The 15,626-nt window shown below is 41.4% G+C and overlaps 1 long non-coding RNA gene across 1 annotated transcript; it reads right to left on the reverse strand.

Moving 5' to 3' along the window:
• Positions 1 to 624: 624 nt before the first annotated feature.
• On the reverse strand, positions 625 to 13,352 carry LOC108448030. Its single transcript, XR_001863813.1, has 3 exons — positions 9,393 to 13,352; positions 8,996 to 9,093; positions 625 to 1,955 (listed from the first exon to the last, which is right to left on the reverse strand). It is a non-coding gene; the product is annotated as an uncharacterized LOC108448030 (long non-coding RNA).
• Between the last annotated feature and the right edge of the window lie 2,274 nt (positions 13,353 to 15,626).

Consider the following 15,626-nt stretch of genomic DNA (forward strand, 5'->3'; position numbering starts at 1 on the left):
TCCCTGGCCTATCTCAAAGCACACTGTGCCTGGGGCAGTAACCAGCCCTGTATTCCCAGGAAATATCACTCCTGTCACCTGTCACTTTGTGTCCATGGTTTCTGCATGGACCTGAAGTGCAACCTTGGCTGTCAGCCCAAGGCTTAATGCAGCTTGCCGACACAGGAACAGCAAACCTTTGTGATTGCATGTTTCATGGAAGCATCATACCTGTTCCTATCACCTAGGGACAGCACCTGGTTTGAATTACTATGCAGTAGCTCTAGGGTGAAGGTCTAGATGAGAAAGATGAGATGGATGGTAGATATGCCCGAATTCTGCTTGGACAAAGTATCCAGAAGAAAAAAAGGGAGCATATTTGGGAAACCTGCATGGGTAGCTCCAGCCTTACTGTATCCCAAAGGATCAGCTCTTGCTTTGACCCCTTTGACCCAAAGAGAACATCTCCTCTACAAGTCGTCAGCATTCTGCTGTCCAATGTGGAAGAATCAATTCTACCTTCAATTACTGTTTTGTAAGCAACTAACAACTAGAAAATATAGGTCACCAGGACTTTTACAGTAAGACATCCACCACCAGATAGCATCAGCTTTGACATTAAATCACTGAATGGGAGACATAACCTACTCTTATTCATTTTTATTATGGTTGTAAAAGAGTTGGCTCAGGTAACTCAAATCTCCACAGCCAGAACATATTATCTGACAACAGGCACACAAGCGACTGATCATAACATTATTCTGACCTTAAATTGTTCAGAGTCTTATTCTTCAGGGCATTGTGTCAGCTTATCTTGATCATTACACCTCTTGAATTGGGATCAATTAAATGTCATCTGATCTCTCTGATCTGTAGTGCACAGTTTATTTTTATGCAGGAAATGAATACTGGAGCATGATCATCCTGCACCTTCAATTTTCACTGCATACAAATACTGAATAAATACTGCTGCTTTGACATGTTTAGAACAATACTTTCCAAAAATATATGTTTATTTTCGGTGTAGTTCTCCAGGTGAAAAAAAGGTTGTACTTCTATTGATGCAGAACCACAATATTCCTAAATAGATTATCAACTCTATTAATAAGAATATATTATCACACCATCTAAGAAGATTATGTCTGAAGGGTCAAAGAGTAAATTGTTGTGCAATTGGGTTTTTTAGAGTGTATCATATCTTAAGCAAAACTCCAGCTTTCTAAGAGAAGACATTTGTGTAGAAAGAAGTGCTAATGTTAAGTGCTAAGGAGTTAATGTGAACATAGAGGGCACCAGCACTGCTCTAAAAAGAGGAAGTTCTAGGAAGAATTGTTGAAAACAATTGAGCCTTAATATGCTGAGAAAATTAAATTCTTTGATTTAAATCTTTACTATTTTTAAGGCACAAAATTCTGTGGATTGCAGAAATAAAAGCATAAACCAGCCAGAAAAAGCATAAACCAGAAGGTACAAATGTTCTGATGTGAAACTTTTGTTATTTGACTTTAGCGAAGAAGCAAATGACTGCAGAGCATCCACTGCTGCTCCAGAGGGAGCAGGATTTCTGCAGAGGTGACTGTGAAGGTTATGGTATTGTCAGACTGAAAGCAGCAAAGTGGAAAGCAGGAAAAGGAAAGAATATCATATTGATTCCAGATCATGTTTGGGGATTTTTTTTTTATATATCTTTTTAGCAAAAGACCCGTGATGAAAGTTCACCCGGGGCTGTCCTGTGGGAACATAACATTACATGTGTGACCTTAATTCCATCATCTCTGGGCTTTTGCAGTCAAGCTCCACCGTTCTAGGGTATAGTGTCCAGTCCCCAGACTATTAAAATGTGAATCTGGCTTCCTCTTCCTTTTATCCTTAAAGCCTCTTTTGTTGTTTGCAGGCTGATAGAAGAAAGTCACTTGCAAAGGGATGGAGCAAATTTCTTAATATCAGAAAGAAGGGCAACAGGAGGGCATCCTATACTGCAGAATTTGCAAACATGCAAAAAATGAAAGTTCGTGATATTTAAAGGGAAAAAATGAGCAGGTTCAAAACAAATTGCTCAGTAGCACATTTTTTTTTTTTTATCAACAAGCAACTGTGAGTGGGGATGGGTATAGCAAGGTGTTAAGTTTAGAGATAAGACAGAAATTTAAATTACTAAAGAATAAAAATTTTCTGGCTGAGAGAAGCTGCAGGTCTAATACATCCCATCCCCATCCCCATAAATAAATAAAATGGAAAAAAAACCCCCTAAAAGGCAAGGTTTTTTTCCATAACTAGAGCATAATACTATTTTTTATGTTTTGCACAATGCTGAGTTGGCATCCAAAAAACACTTGCTTGCAAAAAATGAACTTCCAAGACCCATTCATGCTCTCAGGGACCCAGCCTGAAATAAATATGAGTTTTTAAGAAGCACTGAGAATCTTCTTCCAGAAACTCAGGTCTCTTGGGACAGTCAACATTACTGACCATTTTTGAAAAATTTGTGTGGAGCCTTGGCTGTCCTTAACAGGGTACCTTGCTTTACACTGCCCAGAGCAACAGCAAACCTGAAACCACAAGCATCAGAGTGCTTTGGGCAACTTTCCTTCTCCAAGGAGCTCCCAGCTTTGGATCCTGCTGCTACAGGTCCTGTGGTCTAGTACTCAGCCAAGACCACCTATTACGCAGTTGTGGTCAATGGAGTGCTGCAATAGTTAAATATAGGGGAAAAATAAAAGATTGCCCAAGTGTAGCAGATTTCAAAGCTATGGAGAATGTGCTGGGTCTGTAAGGAGTCTTGGGAAATGTCTGACATTCCTGGGTTTAGCACTAGAATTTCTAACATTATAAATCAACACTGATAAAATCAAAGGGCTGCTGTGGGTACAAAGGAAAATGGAGACTGTTGTTCCCTGTATCCCTACTGTAAACAGGGTTAGAAATTCACAGCTACTTTTCCTACAAAAAAAAGGAAGCTGTGAAAACTGGCCATGTGCTCCCACTTCATACTGGAAAAACCCCTAGTCCAAAGTAGCCTTCAGCTTTCAAAAACATGCTTTTGGAAAATAACCCTACTGGCACTCAGATGCCAACAGAAGATGCCCTTTTTTATTTTTTTTGAAGTCATGTCTTGTCCTCTAGCTGGGCATGCATACTGTGGTCAGAGTACACCAGTTCCCCAGTCCAATTTTGCCTCTGAGTCCCACTGAGTTTTGAGAGAGGCAATTCTGTTGACCGTGCCGTGCCTCAGCTTGGCCATTCAGGGACTTGGTCTTCCTTACTTGACTTAAGGTCATTGTGAAATTTAAAACCTGCCTTCAACTTCTGAACAAAAATTAAAAGAAATGCAAAGAAAACACCTCCAATTCAGGTGCTGAATACAAGTAGGGGCTGGAAGGGTACCATATACTGTCACATAGGTCTCCCCTAATCACCTGCTGCAGGCCATTGCCAGTCAACATATTGAGTGACTTTGAGTTTGACCCAGCAGGGCCATTCTTAGGTTCTTAGTGCAGCAAACCTAGAAATCTCCTTAAGCATGTTAAACATTTGTCTTGAAAGTAGTGCTGACATGCTCTGCACCTCAAGGGCCAAAAAATCATCTCAAGTTGTAGCTTGAAGAATTGGTAACATCCTGAAGGCCTTTTGAGTATTTTATTCAATTAGGACAATCCTATTCTCAGTGACTGAACATTCAGGCAATGCCTTCTTTTCAAAATGTTTGTTGAGAGCACACTGCATTTACAACATGAGCTGAAAGCTCTTCACTCATTTGGTATTCTGGCCATAGAAACTGAAGTTAAAGTTTGCACCTCAAGAGAAGGCTGTCAGCTGGATAACAGCTGGATCATTTGGGATGAGCCAATACAGATTGGGATTCCCAGGTGTGCACACATGTTCTTGAATTGTTGTGGAATTTTCCATATAAAAAGTAATATTGAGTTTGCCTGGTATCTGGGCTCCCCTGTAAAAAAAATATCCATTTTATCTCTATTTGAAATTATGTTCAGAAATTTACCAGCATCTCTTTTTTTCTTGAACCTCTTGAACTGAGGCAACAGAGGAAGGAAACTTAAAAAAACCCAAATGAATAACAGAGGAAACCTTGAACATTATTTATGAAAGAGCAGGAGATTAATATCCATGTACGTTAGACACTTTATTAGATTGTGTTTCTTATGCTGTGTAATTTTGCCTCTAAGCTCCCTCTCTCTCTTTTCCTTCCATCTGCATTAGGATAAAACTCAGTATAAATGTTTCTAGGACATACAGCTCTGACAGATGTTCAAGTGGTAAATATTTGCAGCCAGGGTAATTTTCAAAACCAGTGTCATTTTGTTGATTTAGGATTTTTCTGTACTTTGTATTTTTGTGCAAACACGTAACTCTGGGAAATAAATTTGTCTTAATCAAAGAAAAAGTAATTAAATGGATTGTAGCTGAAACTGCTGATGTTGCTTCTGAATGTCACAAAAAATGGGATTTCGAGTGTGGCATGATGCTTCTCAAGTAGATTTAGGATATACAAAATGAATTGAAAATTTCTGTGTTTGAAATGATATATGTAATGGAAAGCATGCACACTAATTTACTGCAAAAACCAGCAAAGAAGAAAGGAGAAAAATGTAGGTAAAGCAAACAAAGATAGCAATTGAAAGAGATGAGTAGGCAAAAGAGAAACTGCCTTTGGGGAACAGAGCTCTGAAGTCAGGAAGACAACTTGTACATAGCTGAAAGAAACATGTGTTAGGGGACAGCATCACCACTGCAGTGCACTTCCCGGGGCACTTCCAGGCCAGCAAGCCACAAACAATGCAAAACAGGAGTTTTCTTTTACACTGCAGTTTTTTCACTTTTTTTCTTAAAATTATTTTCAAAAAAAAAAAAAAAAAAAGTGGGGAGAAGGAGAATTTGCCCGTGAAAAAGCTTTCCTTTGTCCAGTCAGTTGACTGTCAGTTTGTATTGGTACATGGGAAGTCAGATGTGGTTGGTCTCTTTTTGTCACTGGAAGAATAATAGTAGCCAGAACCAAATATCCATAACCAGCCCTATTCATCCATGTGGACTTTATTCATCACTGATGGAGAGTATTTCTGTGCACTAGAAATGAAAAGGCAAGGAACCTTCATTTCCAACTTTTCAGGTTTTAAAAACCTCTCTTCCTTTGGATATATTGGCTTCAGGAAAAGCAAACACTGGTAGATTCATGCTGTGGGGAAAAGAAAATGTGTTTTTCACCTTTTCCTTGCCAAAGTGCTTGAGTTTAGAAGTGATCAAGGCCACACAGGTAGAAAACCTCTGCATTCACAAGGGAAGCAATCCTGCCTCTGCTGTGGGAAAGTAATGGAAATGAATTAAAACTACCTCAAAGGGCTAGAAAAATCTATATTCCTGGCTGCTTTACTGCAGCAAACAGCACATTTCCTGCCTGACCCATCTGAAATGCTGTGTGAAGTGTGGTGAGGAGGGAAGCCTTGGACAGGGATGCCTGGACCCTCAGCAGGCACCACTTTTTAAAAGAAGAGAGGAAACTGTGGTGGGAAGGATAATGCCAGCAGCACTCTCGGCTGAGGCTTTCATCTTGTTTTCTTTGCAGGGAGAGAGGGCAGGGCCTGAGCTACTTTGTAGACTGTGGATGGCACGGGAGAGACAACACAGAGGGGTTAAAGTTCCTCTGGTTTCCATTATGGGAACCCAGAGTTCTGTAGGAGAGGAAGTTCCTTGGAGGAGCAAGTCCTCCCCAGGCTGCCCTCCACCTGAGACCATCCCACTACCTGTGGGGAATGTGGGAGCCATGATTCCCTCAGGACAGGCCACAGAAGACAATCTCCCTCTTCCCAAGTTTCCAGCCCCTGGCCCCACTGCTTCTGCAGGTCTGTCTTCTACTGGGGCCATCCCACCTCACCCCAAGGCCACAATGCTTTTCTTCCTCTCCCTTTCACCCTCCACTGGCTGCCCTTCCCAGCTCTACTTCCAGACACTTCTAATCAGTTAGCATTCCCTGAGCTCTTGAGAAACATCGTGCCTTTTAGAAGGAAAAAGAAAACTTCTATTTTATTTGGGACACTGCTATTATTTTACTAAAGGAGTCTAATCATAAAATCACAGAATGGTTTGGGTTGGAAGGGAATTTTAAAGGTCATCCAAGTCCAAACCCCCTGTGGTGGCAGAGACACCTCCAACTAGACCAGGTTGCTCAAAGCCTCATCCTTGAACATTTCTGGGGAGGGAGTATCCACAACTTCTCCGGACAACCTGTTCCAGTGCCTCACCATCTTCACATTTCTTCCTATTATCTAATCTAAACCTACCCTCTTTCAGTTTAAAGCCATTGCCTCTTGTCCTCTCATTACCTGCTCTTGTATAAAGTCCCTCTCCAGCTCTCTTGTAGCCCCTTTAGGTACTGGAAGGCGCTCTAAGGTCTGCCCAGAGCCTTCTCTTCTCCAGGCTGAACAATCCCAGCTCTCCCAGCCTGTCTTCATAGAAGAGGTGTTGCATGGCCCTCCTCAGGTAATCAATCTTTCTGTGTAGGCGCACATAGGGTAGATGACTGCACCCTCTGCTGGGTACTTTACAGAGAGGGGAAGAGTGCTCTCATCTCTTCCTTCAACCAACATTTTGTCCCGGACTTCACTTATCTGATTGTCCTGAGGGTGCTGGGGATATAAGAACATTTTGTTAATAACATTTCTGGTATGGTTGTGCTCACAGGCCATACCACATGCCAGGGCTGCACACGTACACTTAGCCAACACTAAGAGCCCCAAAGACAAGACTGAATGAAGCAGGACATGAGACCCCTTGTTCTAGCATCTCTAGAAAGGTTACCTTTCTCCTCCAGCACTGACCCACATTCCCCTGCCCAGGTGCTTGCAGCTTGTCCTGTGGGAAGGGAAGCCTTAGAGGAAAGCCTTGGGGGACCAAGAATAATTTGTGCAGATGTTGATCAGCTTAAGTGCTCCTAATTTGGGAGAATGTTGCCAAAAAATTGGGAGGAAGGAAAATTCACTCCTTGCATTTTGTTGATTGAAAAGAGAAAATGTGTTTTTCATCTCAGTTCTCAGACAAATTTGATTTCCCCTTTCTTGTAAGGGCTTAGAACTTTCAATAATTTCATGTCAGTAACGTCAAAGTGTAACAGTATTTGTAAAGACCCACGTTCTTTTTCTCTTTTCCTTCCCTTCTTTGAGAGGAAAATTTTGTGGTATTTGCAATGCAGAGATTATTCGTCAGAAAGGGTTAATTCTTCTGCAGGCATCCAGCACTTGTTCAGTAGCGGATTTTTGTATCCATGCAGTCAATGAACTCTTTGCAAAAGCCTACCTTCATTTTAGCCTTCAGACATAACTCCAGGTATTTCTCTTCTATTTCTGCCATAAGACAACTTGATCACACTAAATCAGAATAATGCACACAATATAAATAGAGTGGGCACCTATTCAAAGTTAAATGTGTGATAACCAGGGGGCCCAGTGGCACCCTGATTCCTCCTGGAAGTCATGTGTGTTCATGAAGAGTTCAAGTCATGGCAATAAAAGAGGATTTTCTAGTATCAGATCAAGTGTCAGCACTCTGTATCAGAAGAGCTTTAGTTCCCCCAGGTTGGTGATTGGTATTATTACATAATATTGTAATGGTGGTGTTGAGAGTAAACATTACTGAATTATTCTGAGGGTGATGATAAGCTTAAATTTTATTGCTGTTGACATTCAGGCAGTAAAAGCACTGCTTCTTTTTGTTTTGGTTCCTTTTTTTTCCCAGAATTAGATGAAGGAAACAAAACATTTGAAGATGACTCTGCAGCTGTTACTCAGCTACTGTGACTTCTCCACTGCTCTCCTCTGCATGAAGAATGCTTTCTGAAACTAAGTTACAAATTAGTAGTGGGCCAGAGGAAATACAGATAGACAGACACGTACCATGATAGGACCAGAGATAACAGTCACAAGATGCAGCAAGGGACTTTCCATCCACGTATGGGGGAAATGGGAAAACAGAAGTCTCAATGAGGGGGTCACATGCTGGAAACAGGGCCCAGGCAGGGTGCAGCCTCTGCAACCCTGAAGATTTGCTACACTTCACTAAACAATGTCCCGGGCAACCTTCGGATCCCTATGTAACTTTGAAGCTGACTCTGGTTTGAATAGCAGATTGGATTACATGACATCTACAGTAATCTAAATTTTTCTTGGATTCAGTGGAATTTTGGATACATACTTCTTTTAAAGGCATTAAGTTTCCCTCCTGATCCCACCCATCTCCTGTGAAAGTCAAGTGTTTAAAATTAAAATTTGCCCTTTCCTAAACAGCCTTAATTTAGGGACCTAACCTCTCTCTACCTACAGATGCCCATATTATGTCCAGCTTTCATCCTGTTCTTCTGGGCAATAACCATCTCTTTTTGATGTGCCTTTCTTAAGTTTTGGTGCCTCTGGGCGCTATAGCAATGATAGTGCATTTCTCCAGGCATGCCCCAAGGGAGGACTGAGTTTATTGCTGAAGAGCACGAGAAGTTTTCACCATATCTCCTGGTTTTTCTCACTCCCCTCAGACCCTGTGCTCCTTGCACTACTGCAACTGTGTTCCCATGCAATACTACAGCTGTGTCCCTGTGGAGTGCACAGGGGGCAAAGGATCCCCAGACACCCAGTGCCATGCAGCAAAAATGCTCAAATGCCAGAGGATCCCTGGGTGCCGACCCTGTACCTCAGCATGTGCTGGCCCTCATGTGCATGAGGAGGACAGTCCTGCTTCAACATCCCTCTCTGGGACAGAATCAGCAAAAACAATTTTAACAACCAGCTGGCACCAGAGCACACTCAGGATTCCCTGGAGACCACCTTCCCCCCTGCTTCCCTCTGGCTCAGGGTTGATGGTGCAGTGGTCCCTGAGGGAGCACGCTGTGGCAAAGCTTGTGCCAGCATTTCAGCCTGGACTGCTCATCTGTGCAGTGTTTCAGGGCAGGGTTGGAGGGAGGCTGCATTCACTCTGGTTTAGGAGGAATGGTCCAGAAAAAACAAAGGGGAATTCTTACAATTGATAGTGTGGCTTTGAAATCAGCACAAAAAGTCGGGTTGCTGAGTAAGGGAGATCAAGGTAAGAGCATCATGTGAAGTGTTGATTCAGCCTCTCCTGTAACAAAGAGAAACAGCCTGTCAGTGCCAGCCAGGAATGCTTAAATCACCTGTACCTCAGTGAAGCCAAAACGTGGAAAGCATCCAACAGGCTGAAAAACACCATTAAAGATGTTTATGTATGCTCACATTTGGCTTGAGGAAACATGTTAATGCCCATGTTCAAACTGACAGTAATGTGTGTGCGAGGCCAATTCCACCCAGCCATGACACAATAGTTAATTGACACAGTAATGACACAATATCAAAATAATCACAAAAGCTTGTAGCCCAAGAGATCTGTTGGGTGGTACCTACCTTGGAACTGTCCCTGTGTTTTCCAAATGTCTTGCAAAAGCTTTGGTTCCCCTTCCAGAACGCGGGAAAAGGAGGTGCAAGGGGGGGTGTTCGCCTTGGGTGGCAGCCTGGGGACATCTGCCCTGCAGTGCTCTGCTGGCCACTGCCCCAAACCCGCCCAGCTTTCACGGGAACCAGCTCGGAAAAACAAGCTTGTCCCACATTTTCCAGAAGATGGAGCTCAAGAGTCTCCCATGTGAAATAGTAAAAGGTTGTCTGTGTCTGGGGAATATGGGAAGATAAACATTGCTCCTGGGGAGCTACCTGAATAATTATTTTGCAGCAAAAGGCTTGAAATACCTTCTTGTGAGAAAAGGAAGTATGCTCCCTTACCCTGCTCCCCAAAAGTGTGTCTAGAAATGATACAGAAAGTGAATTTTTGTCTTCGGTAAAAGATAAATGAAAAAGTATAGTTTATTTGTGAGAGAAGCAGAATAAGGTGGAAACCAAGAACATACCAACTGCTAAAGTAGGAACTATACATTTTCTGAAGTATTTTTGTGCCCTACACCACCACCTCCCACAACCTTTATTAATATTCTTACTGGTCAGAAACTGCATTCCCTGGGAAAAACACAAGAAAACAAGGAGGAGATTCTTATTTTCTTGCGACTGAGCCCACCACTAAAAGGCGATTTCCAGAATGTCTGAAAACATTTTCCAGTTGCTGCAAGAGGAATGACAGACAAGGCAGATTGAAACACCTCTTCAGGAGAGAACCATGCACGTACAAGAGGTTAGCAGGAATCTGCAGAGATTAACAACTAAAACCATCTGCACTCTGGAAAAAATCAAACCCATACCATATAGTGTGTGGGAAATCCATGCAGTAACACCAAAATCCCTGGGGGTCCTATTAGTCAGACCACAAGATAGCCATGAGAAAACAGTCCAAATGAAAATTATTAGCAGCTTGCTCTCTTCAGGTCCACCACAGAGCAGTCTAGTATAGCTTTTGAATGAAAAATATGAGGTAATCCTGTGTTAAGCTCTTTGGGCATTGATAACAACTTCCTTCAAACCCAAATGGATTTTTATATCCGGTCTCAGCTGCCCAGTTCCATACTTAAGTATTCACACTCCCAATCTAACCGAGATGATGTTGATGTAAAGTAGTAAATATTGATTTTTATGATACTGTAATGGTAACCATGTACTACTGTATATCATATAATGAGAAATTTCTATTACTTAACTTTTAAATAGATCTGAGTAAAGCTGAGCTAATAAAAGTTGGAGTGAATTCTGCTCCTCTAGAATATCTGAAGTCCAGATACTAAGAAATTCAAAATCTCACAATGTCCATTTTGGAACTGTGAAAAATACTATCTACCTATCTATAAATCCATAATGCCAAATAGGCTGCTGTTACTGCCTGGGGTAAGGAATTCCCAGACTTAATAAGTCCTGTTTCCTTCCCACTGCAAGACTGAGAGGACATAGAAGTCTCTGACAGGTCAGCTCTCAGGGATTTCTTTCCTCCAATTCTTTCCTCCTTTGGGTTTTCCCATTATAAAAGACCAGTGCACCTGCCTGTTTTCCTCCTTGGAGGAAATGTGAGTGCACATTGCCAGGTCATGTCCAGCCTTTCACTCACCAATATCCCCAGGGCTAACGAAGAGCATGACTCAGGCATAGCACAATCCCACTGTATGATGGGCCTCTCTTTTCAGCAATATTACCTCTATAAATTTGATTGGAAATTCCTCCCAGGTGAGCTTTGTGAGAATATCTTCGGACTCTTAATACATATCTTTACACAGAAGGAGCTAATGGAATGCATGAAACAGACATCAGATATTTCAAGGAGGAGTGCAGACACTGTTCTACGGAAAAAAAATATCCAGGACTAGGGCATGGAATTGTGCTCTGGAAGCACTCTTTGCTCAAGGCTGCTTACAAGAAAAGTCCCAAGTACTGGCTGAGACAACCAACCTTTAGATATTCAGTGCTGGTGAGCAGAGGCCCCTCTTTTCTGGTCAAAAGTGTCCTTTTCAATGTTTCAAGTAAAATTTTTATGATGCACATTTATTATTGGACCTTTTATTGGCATCTATTTGATGCAAAGTCAGCTAAAGACAAATCAGTTTATTTACTTTTGTAACAATGTCTCTTACTTGACTTTGCTATTAACTTTTTTATTTTAAAATTAATGTTGAAATGCAAGATTTTCCACAAACTTCTTAAATTTGCTGCTGGAGGCCAATTACTGTGAGTTTATGCAGAGATCAGTGCAGAAGAAGACTATTCCTGAGATATTGAATAAGCAGTGCACTTTCAGGAACACCGAGTAAAGATGATAAACAAGGCTGAAAGCAAAGAGAAGGCTGAGGATGATTTTGTCTGCTGAAAAGGGAGTGTGGAAGGGGAAAAAGTAAAACAAAAATATAATAAAATGAGATTTAGTGAATTCCTCTTTTTTAACTTAATGATAAAATGTACAGGACATAAATCAATTATCAAAGAAAAAATAAAGTGTCAGACGACACTGAATCAGACACTGACAATTTGGAAAGCAAATTAGGTGAAGAAAACTTTGCCTTTGTCTGGCTAGAAAAAGATTTGTGTCAAATATTTATTATAGCACAGACTCCCGTGCTATATATTTATTATAGCACAGCATCCTGCCCTAGTTGTGTGGAACTGAACCTCCCCCCTCCCCCACTCCGTAAACCTACAGGGATAAATGTATCCTTGAGACTTGGAAACAAAGGTAAAACCAGATTCTGCCAGAGACTTGACCATCACCTAGTGCTAGTGGAGAGGTACAGTTTGAACACACTTTTCCTTGTAATCCACAGGTTTTTGTTGAAGTCCAGCCACTAAAGTGTTAGTTACATGCCAGAAAAACTGGCAGATTAGACCTATGGGGGCAACTGTGTTTAACATAAAACATGATTCACTGTTCTTTGGTAGCTTGTACCTTGCAGGAACTTGCAGCTGACCATGCCTTTCACACAGCTAGGGACAGTCACTCCAGTTCTTTAAACATATTTCTTCAGTTTCATTTTTTTCCTCCTTCTTTTTGCTTTTTTTTTTTACAGTAAAATTTATGTGGTTTGGTAATGGCACCCAGATTGATAATCTGTGATACAGATGTACAGATAGATGGACACTTAACACCAGACATAACAAGCCTTGAGGTGGACACATGCAGTAACTCTGCCTGCACAGTGGAGGCCACAAACTCTTCACTCACATGTTGTGCTTGGGGACATGGGGGTCAGAGGAGCAATATCTTGGACTAACTGCCCCTGAAACTACTTCAGATTTCCTGTTAGTGTGTTCAACATGACAGATAGCTTCTCTCCTTTTCAAAATGATGACCTATTTTTCTACTGTCACTGCAGAATACATTATCATAAACCGCAGTTTTCAAATTTATTGCTCTGGACCCTGGAATCATTATTTATAAGAATTATAAGGTTGTCTACATGTTTTATTTTCAGCATTAAACATGACTGAAGTTTAGAATGATCTATTTTCCATTCTTACCTTATTTTGTAGGCCAGAAGTGCTGTGTGGGTGTCAAAATACAAAGGGTTTCACAGTTTTCAAAATTACAGCATTTTCCAAACAATTTCCAATGTTAGGGTTTGAAATAAAGTGGAATACCATTTCACATGCATTTATTTTCCTTCTTAAAATATAAAATTAAAATAATAACTGCTTGCAGGGTGAAATAACTGTAGACTAGATCTTTAGTTTGGAAAAGACCTGAATACTACAGCAAACCAATAATTCCATACTGTACAAAAAATGTTTTCAAAACAGTCTTTGAAAGAAGTGTGGCATTTAAGCTTGGCATCTTCATATTCTTGAAGTATCCAAACAGCCTCACCTCTGGCTTTTTTGCAAGGTCAAGCTCTTTTTCTCCCTTTCAGATATGTTTGCCTGTCATTTGGATACATGTTCTCCCCTTGCAGGAAGGGGACGAAGGGAATTCCCTATCTTTGGGGGTTCAACTAATACTAAAAGAAAGCCTGGAGGATGAGCCTTGTTCTTTTCTTGGGAGAAAGTGGAGCAGGAAACATCTAACTCCAATATCTAACTTTGTCCCAGTGGTGTTCTTAGAAAAAAAAGGTCCTCTCCTTTAGTTCAGTGTGTGCATTTTGAAGCAATGAGTCAAAGCTGGCTGGGAGGCTTCCTCTGCAGACAAAGTTTCACACCAATGGGATGTGGCATCCTTTGGAAGTGCCTAAATATCCATATGCATGCTGACTAGAGAAGGAGCCTACTAACTACAAGTAGGTAGGTAAGACCTTCTCTGCCCTCAAGGTAAGTGGGGCTTGTCCATAAAGGACCAGCAATAAATGGGGTTTCTCCCCCAAATAATGTTTCTGTGGGTGAATAAATGAAGGAAGTGTTTCAAGATCAGTTCTCTAGAGACAAAATGAGAACAAGTTCAAACCAACTTCATGATCACTGACCGGTACTTTGGTCTTGGTTGCTGATCAATACCACGACCAGGTCAGAGAAAGGCAACATGTCACCAATAATATTGGGTTATTGTTCACTTCACATTCACTCAACACTCCCACAACTCTGTTTTCTGTATGTTTCACCAGAAATCTGGGGCTACAGATACATCCCAGATTTACTCTGGATTTGTGAACCATGCCTCTCTTATGTGTCTACATTTTGACACAGAGGCCATGAGAAGTTTGCATATGGCATTTAACAAATCTGTTCCCTGAGGAACTGTAAAATTAAAAAAAGTGTTCCCAAAACTATGGTTTTATGGATCCTGTACACTGCAACATGTTAATTGTATCTTTATCCTCATTCATATTCCTGTCCTGTCATGGAAAATAACACTTCTAATTGTTCTTGTGTGTGCCGCACTTTGACAGCATGTTTTACCAATAGCAGGCTTCTTGAGCTACAGTTAACAGTTGAAGAGTGGTAAAATATCTGGAGCCCAAAGACATCCTGCATTCACAAAATTTTAGAAACATTTCACATTTGTGTCTACTGTACAAATGCTTGAGTAAACGCAATATATCTGTGCTAAGAAGAGTTCATATACTCCAGAACACAATCTGACATTTACTCTCATTTATTTTGAAATGCAAATGAATATAGTTTATTCAGGATTCTTTTGCAGCTTACCGTCTTATTAGTGATCATGCTGATAACTTGAATTTCTGAAATGTTGTTGCTAAGCAATGCAACTTCAGGCATGTAATGAGGCTTTCCAGTGGCTACTTGAAGATGAAGAAAATTATCTCAGCTTCACAGGTTGTTTGATCATCAACCACATTATAATGGTTGGATGATAAATAAGTTTCAAGCTTGCCCACATTCTCCTGCAAATAATTTATTTTTGTATGGTAACTGAAGATCATACAGTATCAAGAAGAAAGTTGTATATTTTGGGATGCAAAGACAGAACCAAAGAACTTGTGTGGTTCCTTTGTGTAACTTTCTATAAAAAGAAAATTCCTTCCTGCAGCTCATTACTTCAGGGAACAGTATAGGAAAATTAGGATTCAAATTCCCAGCAGGAGCCCTCCCCACACAAGGTGATGCTACCCCTTGACCCCTCGCAGTGCAGCTCTCCCGTTGGTGGGACCTGATGAGGAGACCCTCCAGCGGTGACAGGAACAGGCAGCTGTGCTGGGCTGCGTGGTGGGGCAAGTCTTCTTGCACAGGCTTTGTTCTTGGGAAGCAAAATCCATACATGGAACTGGGACAGGTTAAATTCCTCTGACTTGGCCCAGCCTGGAGCTCCCCAGAGCATCCAGGCAGAGCTTTTGTTCCAGGCGCTCTGTAACGCAGCACTACCACCTGGAGTCTGGCTATTCATGAATCAGCTTTCCATTATTTTCCTCCATCACTGCAAAGTCCAGTCACTTCAGCCTACTGCCAAGAATCTGACATTCCCCTTTTTCTATGGGATGATCCTGGAGCTCTTCCTTTTCATTTCCCCTCTATTACAACACCTGCAGCTGAAGTACATGTCCTGAACAGTTAACCTACTCTTCTGCATGCTGCTCAAGGGAAAATAGGTCCACCCTGACCTTCATCTCCCAGTGCCTCAACCCTCCACCCACTGTAGAGGCAACATCTACAAGGAAGTGCAACTAAACCAGCACCTGAAATATTCAGAAGTAATAATAAGGCTAAAGAAAAGGCCAGGGGAAAATAGATCAGAACTGGTTTGAAACGTCTGCAATAGACAAAGCCTGGGGC

Source organism: Corvus brachyrhynchos, unplaced genomic scaffold (genome assembly GCF_000691975.1).
Source record: "Corvus brachyrhynchos isolate BGI_N302 unplaced genomic scaffold, ASM69197v1 scaffold14, whole genome shotgun sequence".
Lineage (NCBI taxonomy): Eukaryota > Metazoa > Chordata > Aves > Passeriformes > Corvidae > Corvus > Corvus brachyrhynchos.